The 21526-nt window shown below is 47.4% G+C and overlaps 1 pseudogene; it reads right to left on the reverse strand.

Moving 5' to 3' along the window:
* Positions 1-2188: 2188 nt before the first annotated feature.
* LOC119339012 lies at positions 2189-19666 on the reverse strand (annotated as a pseudogene).
* Positions 19667-21526: the final 1860 nt, after the last annotated feature.

Raw genomic sequence — 21526 nt, forward strand, 5'->3', positions numbered from 1 at the left:
GCACCGTGGCATCCACCTCATCACACTTTATAAAGAGGGCATGCCTATTTTAGAAGGAGTGACATCCATAGACATAGGGCGACAAAATTCCACTATAAGCTATTCACAAACCCTAGTTGTCGCCATTTCTCATCTCATCTCCATCTCAATCATCTCCATCATACTTGTAATCGATGCATCGCCAATTGGTAACATTGTAAGATTATTTATAAATCAACCATTCATCTTTATGTTGTCTTAAATGATTTATTCTTGTGATTCGACTGCGATTTATGAGTAATTTCGTAAGGCAATGGCTGGTCTTTTTAACTAAACATGCCATTGTTGGGCCGCTCCATGTGTTGTCAGTTCATAGGCGCACATCGCCCGTTGTATGGGAGACATGTGTTGTCAGTTCATAGGCGCACATCATCCATTGGATGAGCGACAATTGTCACAAGTTAGAGCTGACGCGTGGCTCCATTGGCGAATGAGAATCTAACACGTGGAAAATTGTCATTCATCAAAGATGATAATGGGTATCGAATCCGTAACCCGCACCCGATAGTTTAACGGTGACCCATTATGTTGGTTCCCCTTGACAAAAGCTGTTCCATGACAACATTTATCATCATAGAAGTGATACATCCGTGATGAAAAAGTAACTATTGTCATGGAATACACCGCCGAAAGCATAGGGGTATGACTATCTTGATTTTGTCATAAAACTATCATGGATGTACATGGGTGACAGAAAATGTGACCTACTATGACAAAAGCGTATCATCACGGATATGTCTTTTTTAGTGGAGGGTATCGGCCGGACTCGTACCGAAGATGGCTTCTCCTTTGTATGATGGTCCATCAATGATCTTCTGACATAGCCGAGGGCAGTGGAGTGAAAGCAATGCGTGGTGGTGTTGTGTAATGTAGATCTACCACCGGCTACCACATGTGAGGACCGTGCATGATAGATGGAGTGTCCCGAAATGGAGATTTTGGTAGTGTCGGTGCCCTTCCTCCCACATCAATGACTTCGTCTCGTATGCGCTGGCAAGCTTTCTCCATCCAATGCTTTTTGTGGCGAGCGGCTCGATTGCCTACTTGTGCAAACATGGTCATCACTCGTGTGGCACCTCGTGTCATGACTGTGCGCATATGTAACTATTGAGATCAGAAAGTGGAGGCGAAATCAAATGATGACTTTGGTTTGCTAGCTTCTTGAGTGCCAAGTCTTGAGCTTTAGGTGAAAATCCTAGGTCAAGTCACAATTTTTTATACTTGGCTATAATGATGTTTTTCCATTGTCACCTGCTTATAGAATGCTTTTCCTGGAGTTTACTCGAACTTAACCTTTGGAATGATAACCCACGGTCTGGCACTCGGTGGTTGGATCCAACAACGGCGTTTGCATCTCGTTCCCTTCATCGAGTCGTTACTTTTGGAGAATCCTTCTCATGTGTTTGTGTTGTCAAGAGATGGCCATTCTAGTATTTCGTCGACTGTTGTGTTCATTGCTTTGTCCCCCCCCCCTCAGGCATAGCTTTTCTCTTGTATGGCGTTGATATTTGTCGGCGCGATCCTTTGTGTGTGTGTTGGCCATTGCAAACAAACAAATCACCAAATCAGGGCGAGTTTGCATGTGATAGCTCAATACATGACACCTAATTTGCAACCAGAACCAGATAGAATATACCACATGAATATAGTCATGCCAAGCTATTTGGTACGTTAATTCTTTAAAGATCAACACATCATTTTGCTAAAGGACAATTCTCAAACCAGTAAGTTCTCAACCACTTCCAATGGACAACAAATTTGCAACCGATGAAACTTTGGTGCACATGCTATCCCTTGAATAAGTTTTGCGATAATTTACACTAACCCAGTGCTAAAAGCTTGCACACTAGGTGAAGTCTAGGCAAAGATTATATAAAGCAAGCCTTATCCTTGCACAATGAAATAAAGAGAGGCCACGTCGAACCACGGACGTCTTGGCACAAACGGGAAGTACTTTAGCACCACATCATGTCTGTTCTTCTAAAGAACGAAATTCTTATATATTCATGGACCTCTAGGGTTTTCCCATTCTGGACGGCATGCAAACTTTCATTGGCAATACAAGTTTGCATGAATGGTCCATCCTTTACAAATTTCATAGTTCAAGTCTAATAATATTTGTTCATGCGACCATAGAGAGTGAATTTATTCACATCAAATACTGCACCGTTGTCTCAAAAAGTTTATCAACCACAATGTTGTAGGCCTTTTCAGTAGGATGAAAGCTGTCCCAGAAAATATAATCATAACCATTTGGACATGCATGTTGATTTTTAACAAATATTGCTGCATTTAGCAGGGTGCTGCCACAATATCCTTCGGTTGCCTCCTTGAATCCTATATTACAGGAAGTTTCAAAATATTTAGTAACAAATAATTATGATGATAACATGTCAACCAACTTGTATTTTTAAACACCATATAAAGTCACATATTCCTAAGCCAAGTATATAAACTATGTAAATATTAGTATAGTAGTTGTTCTTGATACTTTAGTTTGTCCATAATTTTGTAAGATTTATTGCATTTTGGAGTTTCAGGTTGGTCATAGTGGGAAGTAACTTAGAGAAGTAATATGCATGTGTTACTAGTCTATATTATTACCTTCATAATATATGTGTAGTGTCATGCAAGCCTTCATTTATTTAGATATAGACTCATTTAACTTTTGGGGTGTGCTATGTTACAGTAACATATTATGTTAGCACAAACACATCTCTCATTAACTACTTGCCAAGCAAAATTGTCTTGAGATGTGTTATGTTACTTGCTATGTTAGTCTCCCTATGACCAGCCTAAATAGGTTTTCATTGTTATCTGTCAATATATTTATATTGCAGCGATACTCTACTGTTACATTTAACATGCCCTAAAAATGAAAATCAAGGATAAAATGTGTACTCACCATAAAAACCAGGATGCTGAATGAGCTCAAGCAGATTGTAGTATATGTCAAGATAAATAAACTTGGAGCCTTGAATAGTTTTTTCAGCATTTAACCGATGAATTTCCGTTGCTATTTCAGAATTGAATAGTTCCACCGCTTGATTTCGCATGGGCTCATATTCTCTTGATCCAAGTTTCCTTTGCGAGGGACAACATCCAATTGGTGGAATGCCAATGAATCCAATCCTCTTTGCACCCATCTCATTTAGTTTCTGTTTATAAGAATATATATGAACATACTAAATTTTATAAATATCTGGTTTACTGATCAAATGCTAATTAAACAACATATACATGGATTGTAAATAAAAGTAGGTGACTGTAAGTACCATGATAATTATAAATATCCTTATGCTGAAACTTTGTCCAGAGATTTCGATGGTACAGACTGAGTAATGTAATAAATTTTCAAACACATAAAATGTATTTGTGTCAACTAAAGGAATCTATTAAATGCCTTACGAAACGAATGGGTCATAGTGTTTGAGTTTGAGGGAAATACGCAAAACTTCAAAATTCCGAAGAACTAAATGAGCACGAGAACTTTGTTGAAAAGGAGGGAGCCAAACAAGTTTTTTTAAGAAACTATGACATTGACTATTTCCCAGCAGGTTTAGAGTTTTAATGAATACTCTTACCATAGTAAAGTTGACGGCGGAAGAGACAAGAAATTTCACGTACGAAGGAAGATTATATTGATAGGGCCTCAAAGGAAATGTAAAATAATTGTTTACAAGGTCATTTGCCCCCATTACTGTGAAGTATATGCCTTCAGATATAACACGTGTCATCTCATCTTCCCCGACTGAAGTTTTTAGTCTCCCCTTATATTTGAGGAATAATCCAAGTTGCTCAGTGCTCGATCTAGCATTCCTAATCATAGTAGGAAGTTAGCATTAGGAATCTCTAGTAACATTCTTAGTTTCAGGTGAAACCGAAATGAAATATACTAGTACACGATAACTGTATTGTGTGAGATGCATGTGATATGTTCTGTTACCACGGGTATCGAAGTAAAAGGATCATATCCGCCGCCATCAGAAGCAAAGACGACACCGGTGAGTAGCTCACTTATTGGAAGATCGTCTCTGAGGTACGGTGGCAATAGTTCCTTAATTCCTAACCTAGAAGCTGCTCAATCAAGAAAAATAACATCAGTAGATCTTCTAGTTTTCAGTTTTCACATGGTGCAAGACTAAGAGGTTGGTGTATAGATAAAGTGACATTCAAAAGTTTAAAATTATAAACTGAAAAGACATAGAGTTTTTGAAATAGTAATTAATCATTTAAGTAGTAATGAAGATGGATATACTCCGTCATCTGTTTGGCCTTGGTATCACGTCTGTACGTCTGTGCTTGGTTGTTGCTCAACATGCAACTTAATTAGTGCAACCCATTGATGGAGTTGTCATCATAATAGTGGTTATTTCAGCTTAATTAGTATATTAATTGGATAGTATTATTGATATAGATTAGTACTAGTTGGTTTGCATTAAATGGAGAAAAACACAAACGACGGACCAGTACGACCAAACATCCGAGGTTAGAGGCTTAGAGCAACATCCATATCGCAGCCTCATAACGCGCTCCGAATGGATATGAAGGCTGCTGAGACAAAACGTAAATATAGAGTCCCATAAACATAGTTTTCTAAAAACTTTTTCCAATGTGAGACTGTTTATCAGTAGCTATAAGATTTCCTTCCTCACCTCAACAATGAAAGTTTTTCCGTACTTGGATTTCAACACCTATTTACAAAATGAATTTCAGTAAGGATTACAAATACAATTTAAACGACCTCAATAATAAGATTCTGTCCTAATTGAATCGCAGTATTTTTCTCCTATTTGAAGTGATCGCGCAAGTGTTGGAGGCTTCGACTTCCGCGGTCACGCGGTCGACAAACGTCTGTGCATCCTGGATGCAGGATAAGGCCACAGTCTTAAAGGTCAGCGTGAGAGCGACGCTCATTTTTGCCATGGCAGCCATCAACATGTGATCGAAGTATTCAAGGGTGGTTGGTAGGCGATCGTGACCAACGGCTTAATCAAGAGAGAATTCCTTATTTAACACTGTCTTAAATTTTCTTTCCTTATTCGACACTGAAAAACTTTTTCTTCTTTATCTAACACAAAGTCTAAATTTTGTTCCTTTTGTGACACTTTCATCCATTTTGACTACTTATCTAACACAAAGTACTAATTGCATGGTTATCTTTGGTCTTGCCGTCGGAAGGTCCACGGAGAGGGCGTAGCTGCACCGACATGGTCGATGGGGTTATGGCAACGACGAAGTGGGAAGATGGGGGGGGGGGTGGCGGCCGTCCGAGGTGGCTGATTAGGATAGAGTGCGCTAGTGACGGAGATGAGGGAGAGAGGGAGAATGTGGTGGCAATGGTGAATGGTATATGGGTATATACCCATAATGGGCACATACCGACAGGAAACGAGGGTGGATTTGCTGCATGCGATGGGAAACAAATACGAAAGACTCGGCGACCTTTATTTGACACTCTTTCAATTGGATAAGCGGGCGCAACATTGATAGTGGTGGGTGATGAGGTTATGTACCTAGGGTAGGGTCATGGACCTATCTAGGATACCATGCCCAAGGACATCATCATACGAAGCTACCTTCCAGTCGACCAAGAGAAGTTCCACCCGATCAAGGGAGACTCCGCTCGACTGGCTAGAAGACACTCGACCATGAAGATGCACTCGACTATCAGAAGTTCAGGATCTACTCTGCATCCAAACGGTCTGTAATTAAATAGTCTTAATGGTCATGATGACACTTTATGTAGGGCGTTACCAGTAACGCCCAGCCTTAATGTACTTTAACCCTCCTCTACGTGGGCTGGCTGGGGTCCTGGCGTCCTCTATATAAGCCACCCCCCTCCACTGGTAGAAGGGTTCACACCCCTGTAACTCATATACACAGAGATCAGTCGACCGCCTCCGGACTCCGAGACGTAGGGCTGTTACTTCCTCAGAGAAGGGCCTGAACTCGTTAAACACTCGCGTGTACAACTGCTCCATAGCTAGGACCTTGCCTTCTCATACTTACCCCCATTATACTGTCAGACTTAGAACCACGACAGTTGGCGCCCACCGTGGGGCTGGTGTCTTAGCGACTTTTTTGGAGAAGTTGCAATTTGTCCGATCGCCTTCATCATGGTTTCCGGTGGAGCTCAGGTCGAGGGCCGCGAGATCCGTCTCGGTGCGCTCACTTTCATCGCCGACGACTCCGCTTGGCTCCAGGAGGCACCACTCGACATCGACGCGCTCCCCGTCCGCGGGGCGACACACTTTCGGGCGTGTGTCCGCGGCGTCTTGCTGCGACAACCGTCGACCCCGTACCGGTCGACTCCTGCGCCATCCTCCCTCCCTGTCTCCCGCCAGCGCAAGCGCTCCGGTCGGTCGAGGCTCCAGCGATGGATGAGACACGCAGTGGCTCGCCAATCGGCCACCACCCAAGTCGCGGCGATCGAGCCCGACGAATTTCTCTACGGCCTGTTCGACTTGTCGACTGGCTCCGTAGAGACTGCATCCGAGTGCGATAGCAGTGATCCAGCGGCGGAAGTCCTGATGGTCAACAGGCCCCGTAGTCCTCCCGGTTTCCCCCGCGGCGACGGCGTGGACGACGAGGACGACCCAGCTCAAGCCCATGAAGAGTACCAACCCGAGCCGCTCACTTCCCAGCAGAGGGAAGAACTTCGCCGCCGGAACATGGATGCTTTGCATACTCCCATTGCAGGAGAAACACCCGAGGCTCGCGCCCTGGAAGAGGCGCGTTTAGCCAACCTGGCTGAACGCACTCGACTGGAGAACCTTCAGCGAGCACTCGACGAGTGTGCACGTCAGTGAGCAACTAACTCCAATCGACGTCAGCTCTTTCCGCAACCAACTCAGGTATATCGAACCCCAATTCAGAATTTGGCAGCTGTAACCCGCATAGCGGAGTCGATTCAGCCCTCTCAGTCAGAGGCTGGAAGAGGCCTGATGCAGATCAGAGATTTGCTCCGGGCGGCAGGAGATCAGAATTCAGCTGTGTCGCAGTCACGTAACAGGATTCACAGTCGATTTGTCGCTGCGAATACGATTCAGTCGGCTCACAGTCCAAGGTCGCCTCCGAGGCGCATGGGACGTGAAGGCCGACGGGACCACTATGATGACCGATTTGATCGCGATGACCGGCGTCGAGTGCCCACTCCTCCTCCGAGAAGTGGGTCTAACGCCCATCGGCAGCAAGATGACAAATGCTAGCTCAGTGTCGGGCGGAGAGCTCCAATCGACCCCAGAGAGCCAGGCTTTGACGCGAGATCCGTCATCGTGCAAGGTTTGGTCGACCGAAACAGAGCTCATAGAGGTGGTCATGACAGAGATGTGCCCACAAGCAGCCGAGTCCATGTTTCAGGTCCAGAATGTTTTAGCAGAGCGATCAGAACCGCAGTGATACCCCCCAACTTCAGGTTGGCGACTGGGGTGAATAAGTTCACCGGAGAGTCTAAGCCTGAAACTTGGCTCGAAGACTACCGAGTGGCTGTTCAGATTGGTGGCGGTAATGATGAAGTGTCCATGAAACATTTGCCACTTATGCTAGGAGGTTCAGCCAGGGCATGGTTGAATCAGTTAGCTCCCAGCAGCATTTACACCTGGGAAGATCTTTCTCGAGTGTTCGTCAGGACGTTTGAGGGAACTTGCAAGCGACCTGCTGGACTGACTGAGCTACAAGTTTGTGTACAAAAGTCGAGTGAAACACTGAGGGATTACATTCAGAGGTGGATCACTTTGCATCACACTGTAGAGAATGTGTCGGACCATCAAGCGGTCTGCGCCTTCAAAGAGGGCGTCAAGAACAGAGAGTTGAGCCTGAAGTTTGGTCGAACCGGAGACATGACCCTGAGTCGGATGATGGAAATAGCCACCAAGTACGCCAACGGCGAAGAAGAGGACCGACTCCGGAGCGGCAAGTACAAGCCGAGTCAGTCGGATAAAGGAAACTCCAGTCGGAAGCAAAAGCGGAAGGCCGAGCCAGCAGCTCCTGGAGAGGCTCTGGCCGTGACACAGGGCAAATTTAAAGGGAAACCCAAAGGATCTTGGAACCCCAAGAAAATAAAAGATAAGGAGGGTAATGATGTGATGGACCTGCCGTGTCATATTCACACAAAGAAAGACGAAGAGGGTAACTTCATCTACCCAAAGCATACCACTCGCCAGTGCCGGCTCTTAATCCAACAGTTCCAAGGGAAATAGCCGAAGGACAAAGAGAAGGAGTTGGACAAGGCTGAGGACAAGCAGGACAGTGATGGAGAGTACCCTCATGTCAACTCCACTCTGATGATTTTTGCTGATGTAGAGAGCAAAAGTCGACTGAAAGTGATCAACCGTGAAGTCAACATGGTCGCACCGGCAACACCAAACTATCTGAGATGGTCGCAAACTCCCATTACTTTCGACCAGTCGGACCATCCTACTCATATTGCCACCCCTGGGAGGCAAGCACTGATGGTCGACCCGGTCATAGAAGGCACTCGACTGACGAAGGTATTGATGGACGGCGGCAGCGGGTTGAACATTCTGTATGCTGAGACGCTCAAGGGAATGGGCATTCCGATGTCCAGGCTCAGTTCCAGCAACATGAGTTTTCATGGAGTCATCCCAGGAAAGAAGGCTGAGTCACTCGGCCAAATAGCTCTGGATGTGGTGTTCGGCGACTCGAAGCATTTCCGCAAAGAGAAGCTGACATTTGAAGTCATGGATTTCCAGAGCGCCTACCACGCTATATTGGGCAGACCAGCCTACGCCCGCTTCATGGCTCGGCCGTGTTACGTGTACCTCAAGTTAAAGATGCCTAGCCCCAAAGGTGTGATCACCATCACTAGTAACCAGAAGAAAGCAAAAGAGTGTTTCCAGAAAGGCTCAAAGATTGCGGATGACCAGATAACAGTGATAGAGCTAGAGGAATACAAGAAGAACGCAGATCCGAGTGATTTACTGCGGGCCAAGAAACCCGCCACAAAATCAGCATTTCAGTCGTCCGGTGAGACGAAGCCAGTTCACATCCACCCGACCGACCCCAATGCAGCTCTGACCCATATTTCCACTACACTCGACTCTAAATAGGAAGAAGCGCTCATCCAGTTCCTTCATGAGAACTGGGACATCTTCGCATGGAAGCCAGCTGACATGCCAGGTGTTCCCAGGGGACTGGCTGAGCATCGCCTTAGAGTCGATTTGAAGGCAAAACCTGTTAAAGAACATCTTTGACGGTCTGCCGTTCAGAAGAAAAAGGCCATTGGCGAAGAGGTGGCTCGACTCCTTGCAGCAGAGTTCATCCGAGAAATATACCACTCCGAGTGGCTCGCCAATGTCGTTATGGTTCCCAAAAATGACAATTCCCTTCGTATGTGCATTGATTTCAAACATATCAATCGGGCCTGCCCGAAAGATCATTTTCCTCTCCCTCGCATCGACCAAATTGTCGACTCAACCGCGGGGTGCGAGAGATTGTCTTTTCTAGATGCTTATTCCGGGTATCATCAGATCCGTCTGTATGGGCCCGACGAAATCAAAACAGCTTTCATCACCCCATTCGGGTGCTTCTGCTATATCACCATGCCATTCGGCCTCAAGAATGCCGGAGCCACGTTCATGAGAATGATTCAAAAGTGTTTACTCACTCAAATCAGTCGGAATGTGGAAGCATACATGGATGATATCATGGTCAAGTCGCGAAAGGGTTCCGACCTATTGACTGACTTAGCTGAAACATTTGCCAATCTCAGGAAGTATGATATCAAGCTCAATCCTGCAAAGTGCACATTCGGAGTACCTGGCGGGAAGTTACTCGGTTTTCTCGTTTCCGAACGAGGAATCGATGCTAACCCAGAAAAAGTTGGCACCATACTCCGAATGAAACGCCCTGTGCATGTGCACGATGTCCAGAAGCTTACTGGATGCTTGGCCACGTTAAGTCGATTCATCTCTCGTCTCAGTGAAAAGGCGTTGCCCCTTTACCGACTGATGAAGAAGGCAGACAAGTTCGAGTGGACTCCAGAAGCTGATGCAGCGTTTGCAGAGTTAAAAACTCTGCTCTCCACCCAGCCGGTGCTTGCTGCTCCAATCAGCAAAGAGCCTCTGTTTCTTTATATTGCAGCCACAGGACAAGTCGTCAGTACAGTACTTACGGTCGAGCGGGAAGAAGAAGGGAAAGCCTTCAAAGTTCAGCGCCCAGTGTATTATCTCTCTGAAGTTTTGACCCCATCGAAGCAAAGATATCCTCATTATCAAAAGCTCGTATATGGGATCTACATGACCATGAAGAAGGTTAGCGACGCACCATTACAGTCGTCAGCGACGCACCATTGTCAGAGATTCTGCACAACAGAGATGCAACTGGTCGAGTGGCTAAATGGGCGATCGAACTCCTTCCCCTTGATATCAAATTTGAGGCAAAGAAAGCCATTAAGTCCCAGGCTATAGCAGATTTCCTTGCTGAGTGGATTGAACAGCAGCAGCCGACTCAAGTTCACTCGGAGCATTGGACCATGTTCTTTGATGGCTCTAAGATGTTAAATGATTCTGGTGTTGGTGTAGTTTTGGTTTCTCCCTGAGGAGATAAGCTCAGATATGTGCTCCAGATCCACTTTGATTCCTCCAACAATGAAGCAGAATATGAAGCACTGTTGTATGGGTTGCGCATGGCCATTTCACTCAGCGTCCGTCGCCTTATGGTTTACGGCGACTCAGATTTGGTGGTCAATTAGGTGATGAAGGAGTGGGACGTGAGAAGCCCAGCCATGACTGGATACTGTAATGCACTGAGGAAGCTTGAAAAGAAATTTGAAGGGTTAGAACTCCATCACGTTCCCCGACTGAAAAATCAAGCGGCCGATGACTTGGCAAAGATAGGTTCCAAGAGGGAAGCCGTTCCGAGTGGCGTGTTTTTGGAACATGTCTACACACCATCGGTTCAAGAGGATCCTTTCACCGGGGAAGCCCAGCAGCCTAAAAGCACCACAGATCCGACTGAAGTCGAGGTCCCAGCGGTGGTCGACTTGATCATGGAAGTTCTGGTCATCACTCCCGATTGGACAGTGCCCTACATCGCCTATATTCTAAGGAAGGAACTCCCCGAGAATGAAGAAGAAGCTCGAGAGATCGTCCGCCGGTCCAGAGCCTTCACCGTCATGAGAGGTCAATTATACAGAGAAAGTGCGACTGGAGTCAGCCAGAAATGTATAACACCAGAGGAAGGTCGAATGATTCTCAACGACATCCACTCGGGGACCTGTGGCCATCATGCGTCTTCTCGGACCATCGTGGCCAAAGCATACCAAGCTGGTTTTTATTAGCCCAGAGCGAATGAAATGGCGAAGGAGATAGTCGACAAGTGTGAGGGTTGTCAATTTTACTCCAATATGTCACACAAGCCCGCGTCAGCTTTGAAGACTATATCACTCGTCTGGCCCTTTGCTGTATGGGGTTTGGATATGGTTGGCCCGTTGAGAACAGGAAGAAGCGGTTTCACACATGTGCTGGTAGCAGTCGACAAGTTTACCAAGTGGATTGAGGCTAAACCCATCAAGAACCTCGATGCTGGTACCGCTGTCAGCTTCATCCGAGAACTGATATTCAGATATGGAGTCCCGCACAACATCATCACTGATAACGGGTCAAACTTCGATTCTGAAGAATTCAGAGCTTTCTGCACGTCTCAAGGCACGCGAGTCGACTATGCTTCAGTTGCCCATCCGCAAACGAATGGACAGGCAGAACGAGCCAACGGTTTGATTCTCAAAGGGTTGAAACCCTGTTTGATGCGTGATCTCAAGCATGCGGCTGGTGCATGGGTTGACGAACTTCCCTCGGTGCTTTGGGGGTTAAGGACCACACCCAACCGGTCGACTGGAAGAACTCCATTCTTTTTGGTCTACGGAGCTGAAGCAGTCTTGCCGAGTGATCTTCTCCACAACGCTCCCCGAGTCGAGCTCTACACCGAAGCTGAAGCAGAACAAGCGCGGCAGGACGCAGTCGACCTTTTAGAGGAAGAAAGAGAGATGGCTCTGATCAGATCGACCATTTATCAACAAGACTTGCGTCGCTTCCACGCCAAAAACGTGAAGAGTCGAGCCTTCCAGGAAGGAGATTTAGTTCTCCAAGTGGACCAGCAGAAACCACACAAGCTTGCTCCTTCTTGGGAAGGTCCCTTCATCGTCACCAAGGTTCTCCACAATGGAGCATACCGTCTTTACAATGTCGAGCATTAGATCGACGAGCCTCGAGCTTGGAACGCGGAGCTTCTCCGCCCCTTTTACACTTAAGTATTCACTCGGATGAGTTGTAATAAAAGTACTCCTGTAGCTTATTTATCAAAGACAAGAGCTTTATAGTTTTCCCAGTGATTGTTATTACTTTTGTCCATATAAAACAATCCCCCAGTGGGTGGCTTAGCTGCGAATCCGATTCGCCTAAGTCTGTAAAAACAAATCCTAACCGAGTGGTGAGTCAGCCTCCCACACGAAGGCTTAGCTGCGAAATCCGTTTCGCCTAAGATAAATAAAATCCTAACCGAGTGGTGAGTCAGCCTCCCACACGAAGGCTTAGCTACGAAATCCGTTTCGCCTAAGATAAATAAAATCCTAACCGAGTGGTGAGTCAGCCTCCCACACGAAGGCTTAGCTGCGAAATCCGTTTCGCCTAAGATAAATAAAATCCTACCGAGTGGTAAGCCAGCCTTCCACTCGGAGGCTTAGCTGCAGTCCAAGTACTCGCCTAAGATAAATAAAATCCTACCGAGTGGTAAGCCAGCCTTCCACTCGGAGGCTTAGCTGCAGTCCAAGTACTCGCCTAAGATAAATAAAATCCTACCGAGTGTTAAGCCAGCCTTCCACTCGGAGGCTTAGCTGCAGTCCAAGTACTCGCCTAAGATAAATAAAATCCTACCGAGTGGTAAGCCAGCCTTCCACTCGGAGGCTTAGCTGCAGTCCAAGTACTTGCCTAAGAACAAGTACAACATGCGTTCCGCAAGGAGGACGAGGTGCAGGTCGACTGCTACCCTCTCCTTCCGAGCTACACCACCAATTCAAAAATCCTACTGAGTGAAGAGCAGACCTCTCACTCGGGGGCTTAGCTGCAACCCAGTGTTCGCCTAAGTATCTGAAATCCTACCGAGTGAAGAGTAGACCTCTCACTCGGGGGCTTAGCTGCAGCCCAATGCTCGCCTAAGTATCTGAAATCCTACTGAGTGAAGAGCAAACCTCTCACTCGGGGGCTTAGCTGCAACCCAATGTTCGCCTAAGTATCTAAAATCCTACCGAGTGAAGAGCAGACCTCTCACTCGGGGGCTTAGCTGCAGCCCAGTGCTCGCCTAAGTATCTGAAATCCTACCGAGTGAAGAGCAGACCTCTCACTCGGGGGCTTAGCTGCAGCCCAGTGCTCGCCTAAGTATCTGAAACCCTACCGAGTGGAGAGCAGACCTCCCACTCAGGGAGCTTAGCTGCAGCCCAGTGCTCCCCTAAGTATCTAAAATCCTACCGAGTGGAGGACAAACCTCTCACTCGGGGACTTAGCTACAGCCCAGTACTCGCCTAAGTGAATTAGGATGCAAGCCGATGGCAATAAGCGCTTTGCTTCAACCTGCAAAGGATGCCTCAAACCAAAGGCAAGCATGTTCAGTGATGAACCCAAGTTTGGATAATACCTAACGGAACCGAAAGTGCTCAGGCGCTGAGCCTGCTAAGGTTTATCGGTTACAAAACCCACTCGGCATACCGAGGCAAATTTAAAGTATCAAGTTCAGAAGTTTTTTACCCCTCCTGTGGAGGGCTAGAAGGTGCCACAAACTCGTCCAGATCAATTCCATCTGCAATCCGAGTGGCAGCGGCGATGAAGGTCTCCATGAAAGATCTGAAATCGTGCTTCTTGGTGTTGGCCACCCTGAGAGCCACCAGCTTGTCCTCTCGTGCATCCTTGCAGTGAACGCGGACCAGAGACAGAGCAACATCCGCGCCGCTCCTGGCCGAAGACTTCTTCCACTCTTGCACTCGACTTGGGACCTCGTTCAGTCGAGTCATCAGAGACTCGAGGTCGTTCCGGAGTGTCTCTCTTGGACAGAGTGTTGTGTCGATGCGGGAAGTTGCGACCTTCAGCCTTGCGAGATAATCGATGACGGCAGCAACACGAGATTCAAGTCGGAGCACGTTCATGGCGACTTCATCTTTCACAGGAGAGTTGATGGGGTCCAGGTTTACTTCCAGTCGACCAGTCTCCTCTTCAAGGTTCTGACAAAATTCTGCAAGCACAACCACCGAGTCAAGACAAACAGTCAAAGGTTACAATTGAAATATTTGTTTGATACAAAGGATTACCTTCAAGCATGAGGAACAACTTCTTGGTGAGTCCACCCAGATAAGCCTCTAGATCATTCTTCTTTCTCTCCAACTCGCTGGCCTTGTCATTCAGGGTGGTCTTGTCGCTTTTCAGTCGAGTGACTTCCTGGTTGGCAGCATCTAGAGCAGCTTTCAGATTGGTGTTTTCTTCTTCAAGCTTAGTCACTGAAGCCAGCTTGTCATCAGCTAGCCTGGTCTTCTCTAAGGCAGTTTTTTGCATCTCAGCCAAGTCAAGCTCTTGTTTCTTCAGGGCGTCCCTCACTTTGCCTACAAAGTTACAGTAAGATTAGATTCGGAAACAAGTGAGAGGCAAAGGCAGTCGTCAAAGGCCTCACCAAGCATACCTTTAGCTTCCTCCTTCGCCTTCGTCAAGTTCTCTTGGGCCAATTTCAGATCGAGCTCGAGCTGAATGTGTTTGTTCTCCAACTCAGTATAACGAGCCGCAAGGTCACAGGATTTCTATGAAGAACCAATCGACAGACGTCAAAGACAATTCACTTCCGAGTGAGTAAGGAAAAATCATAGCATTTCTAAGACTACGGCCGAATGCAAACATTCGACCATAGTCTCGGGGACTACACCCAGTGGGTGCACTCAGCGTGCCCCCACTAGTTTCATCAAGATTCGACCAGACGACCAACAAAAAAAAGAGAGGCAATGTTCTTTAGACTATAGTTGACTGCCAGCAGTCGACCATAGTCTCGGGGACTACACCCAGTGGGTGCACTCAGTGTGCCCCCACCGGTATATGAATCTATTTGACCTTGTCGAGTAAAGAAAAACTCAAAGCGTAAAGACTATGGTCGACTGCCAGCAGTCCACCATAGCCTTGGGGACTACACCCAGTGGGTGCACTCGGCGTGCCCCCACTAACCCGGAATTTCAATCGACACACACCCACTGGGTGTAGGACAGACTCTAGGAATTTCAGAAAGAAGAACAGGCAGTGACCGACTGACCTGAACATTACTCTGGAGTGCCGAACTGGCGTCATAGGCTGCCTGGCTGGCTTCTCGAATTGCCTTCACTTGCTCCATCATGACCCCCGCTTGGCGTATCGCTTCTCTAGCAACACTAGCTTGGTCTTCTGGAATGGGTAGGTGGAGAAAAGCGAGGGTTGAGCAGCACTCGACGACGAAGGGCGAGCACTCGTCAACGGCACCGCGAAGGTTACGGTGGGTCGAGTGACATTGTCTCCCTCCACGACCAACGTCTCAAGTGCTGGCACATCCCGAGTCGCCTTGCCAGCAGGCGTTTTCTTGCTCCTCCTTTGCCTCGGTGGTTCTTCGTCGTTGTCGTTAGGAAGGTCAATAACAATGTTAGATGAAGCTGCAGAAAGAATCAAAATTAGAGGCAATAAGTCAGTCGACTGAGAACGGCATCACAAGAATCATACCAGGTTGCGAGGTAGCAGCATCCTCCATCTCGTGGTCTTCAGCCTTGGCCGAAGTATCAGAAGTAGCAGTGCTGCAGTTCCAAAAGTCAGTCGATGGGCCCATGAGTCGACCAAGAACAAGTTCCTGAAGCAGGGAAAGCTCGAAACTACCATTACCCTGAGATAGTGGGGATCACCATCTTCATCTTCGGCAAGACCTTTGCGGGCTTCGACGGTACCACTCGAGATTGCTTCGGAGCCTTCTCAGTCGGCGCCGGAGAAGTGGTCCGAGGGCGCTTGGTCGACTGGGAAGCGGTTGCGACCCCTTTACCCCGCTCAGTCGCTGGATCATGGACAAGCTTCGAGTGTCTTTCCGAGCGGGGAGGTACAACTTCCTCCTCCTCCTCCTCTTCTTCCTCCTCACCAGAGTCGTCACCCTCGTCATCGTCGTCAGCATCCGAATCCCACTCCTCCGGGCTTTCGCCCCCACTTCCTTCCCCCTCCTCAGTCGGCGTCTGCGCCCCATTGGGCATCGAGTACAATTCAGTGGTGGCCTGTCAGACAAGCAACAAAGCAAAATGAAGATCAACCGACCAATTCGCGACAAAGCAGAATGGATAAAACAAATTTACACTCGGAGATAAGCAGCCATACCTTGTCCGGTGTATAGGTACAGTCGAGTGGCGGGATCCTCCTCGCCCCTCGAGGGTTGTCCTTGTTCCCTGTGATGGCGGCCACCCACCTCTCCAGCGTGGCGTCGTCGACCGCCTCTGGATGGACCCGAGTGGTATCTTTAGTACCGCAGTACAGCCACATCGGGTGACCTCGGTACTGAAGTGGTTGGATACGCTGCCTAAGGAAGACTTCTAGAAGATCCATGCCCGTCACTCCGTCCCGAATGAGTTGGACCACGCGCTCCACCAACATTTTTACCTCGGCTTTCTCCTCAGGAAGCACCTTCAGAGAAGACGGCTTGTCCACTCGGACCATGGAGAACGGAGTGAGACCAGTCGACTGCCCCGGCGTCGACTCGTCTTGGCAGTAGAACCAAGTCGACTGCCACCCTCTTATTCCTCAACTGAGTCCCAAGACCCCCGCACATCTGTATAACCTTGGTCCTCTCATCACCCGGACTCGCCTTTTTTACTGTCTGCGACCGACAGGTGAATATGTGCTTGAAGAGACCCCAGTGCGGTCGACAACCCAGGAAGTTCTCGCACATGGACACAAAGGCAGCAAGATAGGCGATGGAATTGGGATTGAAATGGTGGAGTTGCGACCCAAAGAAATTCAGAAACCCACGGAAGAACACACTCGGCGGCAGAGAAAAACCACGATCTACGTGAGTGGCTAAGAGAACGCACTCACCCTCCTGCGGCTGCGGTTGACACTCAGACCCCGGGAGCCTCGCCGACCCGTGGGGGATCAGTCCCTCATCGGCCAGGTCGTCGAGGTCCTTCCAAGTGATGGTCGAGCGGATCCAATCCCCTTGGACCCAACCCTTCGGCAGGCGGGACCTCGACGAAGATCCGCCCCGACTGGACGGTCTCCCCTTCGCTTGCCCCGTCGCCGTCGCCTTCTTCGCGCGCTCTAGAGCCGCCGTCTTCTCCTTCACCATTATCGCCGGCGAAGCGCTCGAGAGGTGGATAAGACGGAGGTAGGGGCGGACGCCGTGGGCGGAGGCAGAGAGGGAAGAGAGGAGAATGGGGAGGCACTGTTCAAAAACTCTTCTCCAACGCTTTATATAAAGGCGCTTCCGAGTGGCTGACGAGTGGGTCCGGGCAGATCTGTCACATCCCGAAACATTCGCACACGTACGATACGTGGCAAAAAAGGTGGCACGGAAATTAAGGCGTCCACGCCTTATCCCGCCCGATTGCCGCGGATCACCCCGCTTCGCGCGCTTCCCAAATTTCAGATCCCGCAAAATCCGCTAACAGTAGATCGATCTGTCAGACGATATCCTTCCCGCGATCTGTCGCTCGGAAGTCCACCGGAGTTCAAAATTTCACTCGACAAAAGTTAAGAATGGATCAAGGCGACTGAAGTAAAAGTCGACGCCAACGCCGAAAGAAGAACCGCCGATCCAAGATACGACATAATCAAAGTACAGTAAATAAGTCGGAGAAAATCGTCAACTCCTTCCTCACTCGAACCTCGATCCATTTGGGGGCTAATGATGAGGTTATGTACCTAGGGTAGGGTCATGGACCTATCTAGGATACCATGCCCAAGGACATCATCATACGAAGCTACCTTCCAGTCGACCAAGAGAAGTTCCACTCGACCAAGGGAGACTCCGCTCGACTAGCTAGAAGACACTCGACCATGAAGATGCACTCGACTATCAGAAGTTCAGGATCTACTCTGCATCCAAACGGTCTGTAATTAAATAGTCTTAATGGTCATGATGACACTTTATGTAGGGCGTTACCAGTAACGCCCAGCCTTAATGTACTTTAACCCTCCTCTACGTGGGCTGGCTGGGGTCCTGGCGTCCTCTATATAAGCCACCCCCCTCCACTGGTAGAAGGGTTCGCACCCCTGTAACTCATATACACAGAGATCAGTCGACCGCCTCCGGGCTCCAAGACGTAGGGCTGTTACTTCCTCAGAGAAGGGCCTGAACTCGTTAAACACTCGCGTGTACAACTGCTCCATAGCTAGGACCTTGCCTTCTCATACTTACCCCCCCATTCTACTGTCAGACTTAGAACCACGACAGTGGGATCGGCAGCCATACAGGCGACAGCGCCATCAGAACTTCCTTCGTACACGAGTGGTTGACCGATGGTGCGCACTTCAAACCAACACCCACAACCTCAAAAATATAAAGGCTCACGGGTTGGATATGAAGCGCACTCCATAGATCTGCAGGCAAAAGGGCATATGGCGACTCTATTAGAATGGACTTTTCGGTCAAAATCACAATATTGATTATTATTATACCTCTTTTTGCGAATGGATTATTATTATACCTTTTTGTGCGAATGGATTATTATTATACCGATAGGCCCGATATGGCAACTCTAGCAGAGTTTCTCTTAGGCAGGCTAACTGCATTTCATTATCAGCTCCTATGTTCCCAGCATTAGATTTCCATGTTAATATTTTCCCTACATGGACATGTTACATGACATGTACAGTGTTTTGATTTGGATGCCAAAATGTCTCGTGCATCAATACTTGAGGAGCTTCCAACGGAATTGCCCCCTCCAAAAGCAAAATGATACTACGGGTCGTTTGGCTCCAAATCTAAGTTTGACCCAGCTGGTCTTAGGAACGTCGCTCGTCGCAATGTTTTAGGTATGTGTGTTGCACTGATCACCAGCTTCCATTGAGCTTCTTGCCCAAGTTTGCTGCATGTGTGGGCCGTGGCGCTGATTTCCTTGGCCACACTTTCTAGCAAGCCACATTTTCCTTACCTTACGTGTTAGGTGCGGTAAAGTTAGCCTTCAACTAGACATTTCCGTAAATATTCTCAGCTTGGTGTAACTAAAGTTCCATAGTATAAAACGTAGTAAAAGAAGCCACTCCATCAGTTTTACTACTACGTAATACTTCCTCTGTATCAAAATATATAGGATGGTTAAAAAAAGCAACAGCAAAGTCAGTCGCCGGTCGCTACATACGTACCTAGCATGTCCCCGGGAACCTTCCCATTTGAGAACCTCCCGGTGGCGTTGCGCCAGGGAAGTCCTGCCCGTAAGGCGGGAAGTCGGCCTTCGCCTCCGTCAGCGGTGGTTGTTGTTGCCGGGATCGACGATCGAATCGCCGAACACAAACACTGCAGAGATTTTGCTTTTCGCCGTGCTTGATCCATCGGCGGATGGGGGACGCGCCATCAGTATCAGCAGCAGGTTCATGAATAGAAGCGCGAGGCCAGCGAGGACGCCCCGGTAAAGAGACGCCATTGCTTAGCTCCGTACTAATAGTTCTGTGCACCTATCAGCTATAGCGGTATAGTGCCTACAAGGTGAAGCATGGATCACGCAGGGGGAAGTTTTATAGCAAGGTATACAGAACATCTTGCAGATGGTTGGTTGCTAGTTGCATGCACCGAATACACCGTTTCGCTGCCGATTAAATGTGCGCGCGCTGGCGTAAGATTGATTATGGGAGGTCCGAGTCTGGCTTCTTTGTGCTCATGTGCACGTAGCGCCTTCCATGGCCCACCTGCGCCTACTAGTGCGGCGAGACTCGCTTCAGCGGTCAGCTTGTGTCGGTCTGCGATAAGGGGAGCACCAGTAGAAAAAAGAGCTTTTAGTCCCGGTTCATAAGGGTCTTTAGTCCCGATTATGTGAACCGGGACTAAAGGGTCATTACTAAAGCCTTCCCCTTTAGTCCCGGTTCTTACACGAACCGGGACTAAAGGCTCTCCACGTGGCCGCTGCCTCGAGGCCCATCTTTAGTCCCGGTTGTACTAAAGGAATTTTTATGATTTTTTTTGAAATTTTTTTTTAATTTTTTTTAATTTTTTTTTTGATTTTTAAATTTTTGAATTATTTTAACCTCTCATCTCTAATCACCTCTCATTACTGCTCAATTTAACCTCTAATCACCCCTCATCATCTAACTTTCCGGATGGTCACCCATCCTCTCACTACTCCAGCCTGAGCACGCTTAACTTCCGGGTTTTATTCTCCCCCGTTTCCAAGTCTGCACTTGTTGTTTTCCTAACAATAGTAAGATGTCAATCCTATTAACCTCAGGAATTTAGCTTGAGCAAGAAGTCATACATTTCACTGTTTGAGTTTGGAACTATTGGTCTAAAAAACAACACTAATATTTAGTAACACTAATATTTCTTGAATAATTAGTTTGACCATAGTTTGACCAGATTTGACCAAAATTCAAAAAAACTGAAATAATTATTTGGTAACACTAATATTCTTGAATAATTATTTAGTAACACTAATACTTCTTGAACAAAAATAAATAAAAAACTGAAATTTGATGATTTTTTTGCCTCCAGATCTTAAAAGCCCCGTAAGTTTTTTTCTGTTAGGTTTTTGAGGATTTTGAAAATGTTTAACGGGGTTCCCCCAGGTAAATCTGGATGTAACTTTTCGAGTAGATGATTTTTCATATAAAAAACTTTTTAATCCGAGTTCGTATGCAAAAGTTATGCCCATTTTACTAAATTCTAGAGAGATTTTGCAAATAAAGTCGAAATTCATATTTGTAAATTTTCCCAACAACTAGACCACATATCACATGGGAAACTTATTTTCTTTTATTTTTTTAACATTTTTATCATTTTCTTTTATTTTTTTAAACTAAAAAGGCGATCCACAGAGGGGGGGTAGAGTTTGAAAATGGGACCTTTAGTACCGATTCGTGCCATGAACCGGTACTAATACCTCAAACCCCATTAGTACCGGTTGGTGGCTCGAACCGGGACTAAAGGTCCAACCTTTAGTACCGGTTGGTGCCATAAACCGGTACTAATGGGCATCACACCCTTTAGTCCCGGTTCGTGGCACCAACCGGGACTAAAAGGTCCAAACAAACCGGGACAAATGGCCCACGTGGCCCGGCCGAGCCCCTGGGCTCACGAATCGGGACTAATGCCCCGATTAGTCCCGATTCTGGATTGAACCGGGACTAATGGGCTAACCAGCCTGGACCAAAGCGCTCTTTTCTACTAGTGGAGGGTGCCATTGCACACGCTACAGAAGAAACGCATGCGATGAGGTGGTACACAGATTAAATATAAAAAATAGAACATGTTGCGGTAATTGCCTTCTTGAAATGTAAACACACACACACAA

This window comes from Triticum dicoccoides, chromosome 7B, assembly GCF_002162155.2.
Source record: "Triticum dicoccoides isolate Atlit2015 ecotype Zavitan chromosome 7B, WEW_v2.0, whole genome shotgun sequence".
Classification (NCBI taxonomy): Eukaryota; Viridiplantae; Streptophyta; class Magnoliopsida; order Poales; family Poaceae; genus Triticum; species Triticum dicoccoides.